This window comes from Phalangium opilio, unplaced genomic scaffold, assembly GCF_054372755.1.
Source record: "Phalangium opilio isolate 3A_F unplaced genomic scaffold, DU_Popi_V2 ptg000194l_1, whole genome shotgun sequence".
NCBI classification, from domain to species: Eukaryota; Metazoa; Arthropoda; class Arachnida; order Opiliones; family Phalangiidae; genus Phalangium; species Phalangium opilio.
The window spans coordinates 1204869-1206489 of NW_028324212.1; the positions used below are offsets into that span (position 1 = coordinate 1204869).

General features: G+C 43.7%; 1 non-coding gene across 1 annotated transcript; it reads left to right on the top strand.

Annotated features, from left to right (window-relative positions):
• The first annotated feature begins 662 nt into the window (after positions 1 to 662).
• On the top strand, positions 663 to 734 carry TRNAI-UAU (transfer RNA isoleucine (anticodon UAU)). The gene has a single exon. It is a non-coding gene; the product is annotated as a tRNA-Ile (tRNA).
• The last annotated feature ends 887 nt before the right edge of the window (positions 735 to 1621 follow it).

Below are 1621 nucleotides of genomic sequence, written 5' to 3' on the forward strand. Positions count from 1 at the left end.
TGCAAGCGTGCTGGGCCCATAAACCAGAGGTCCGTGGATCAAAACCACGCTCTGCTATGTTAATGCAAAGTAGCATTTTCTATTATGGTATCAGTTAGTTTTTCATATAATGGTGATGTAAGCAGAGGGGCGCAGTGGAAGCGTGCCGGGCCCATAACCCAGAGGTCCGTGGATCGAAACCACTCTTTGCTATGTTAATGCAAAGTAGCATTTGCTATTTTGGTATCAGTTAGTTTTTCATATAATGGTGATGTAAGCAGAGTGGCGCAGTTTAAGCGTGATGGGCCCATAACCCAGAGGTCCGTGGATCGAAACCACGCTCTGCTATGTTAATGCAAAGTAGCATTTGCTATTATGGTATCAGTTAGTTTTTCATATAATGGTGATGTAAGCAGAGTGGAGCAGTGGAAGCGTTCTGGGCCCATAACCCAGAGGTCCGTGGATCGACACCACGCTCTGCTATGTTATTGCAAAGTAGCATTTGCTATTTTGGTATCAGTTAGTTTGTTCATACTATGATCATGTAAGCAGAGTGGCGTAGTGAAAACGTGCTGGATCCATAACCCAGAGGACCGTGCATTGAAACCACGCTCTGCTAAATTAATGCACAATAGCACTTGCTATTTTGTTATAAGTTAGTTTGTTCATACCATGATCATGTAAGCAGAGTGGCGCAGTGGAAGCGTGCTGGGCCTATAACCCAGAGGTCCGTGGATCAAAACCACGCTCTGCTATGTTAATGCAAAGTAGCATTTGCTATTTTGGTATCAGTTAGTTTTTCATATAATGGTGATGTAAGCAGAGTGGAGCAGTGGAAGCGTGCTGAGTCCATAACCCAGAGGTCCGTGGATCGAAACCACTCTTTGCTATGTTAATGCAAAGTAGCATTTGCTATTTTGGTATCAGTTAGTTTTTCATATAATGGTGATGTAAGCAGAGTGGCGCAGTTTAAGCGTGATGGGCCCATAACCCAGAGGTCCGTGGATCGAAACCACGCTCTGCTATGTTAATGCAAAGTAGCATTTGCTATTATGGTATCAGTTAGTTTTTCATATAATGGTGATGTAAGCAGAGTGGAGCAGTGGAAGCGTTCTGGGCCCATAACCCAGAGGTCCGTGGATCGAAACCACGCTCTGCTATGTTAATGCAAAGTAGCATTTGCTATTTTGGTATCAGTTAGTTTGTTCATACTATGATCATGTAAGCAGAGTGGCGTAGTGAAAACGTGCTGGATCCATAACCCAGAGGACCGTGCATTGAAACCACGCTCTGCTAAATTAATGCACAATAGCACTTGCTATTTTGTTATAAGTTAGTTTGTTCATACCATGATCATGTAAGCAGAGTGGCGCAGTGGAAGCGTGCTGGGCCCATAACCCAGAGGTCCGTGGATCAAAACCACGCTCTGCTATGTTAATGCAAAGTAGCATTTGCTATTTTGGTATCAGTTAGTTTTTCATATAATGGTGATGTAAGCAGAGTGGAGCAGTGGAAGCGTGCTGAGCCCATAACCCAGAGGTCCGTGGATCGAAACCACGCTCTGCTATGTTAATGCAAAGTAGCATTTGCTATTTTGGTATCAGTTAGTTTTTCATATAATGGTGATGTAAGCAGAGTGGAG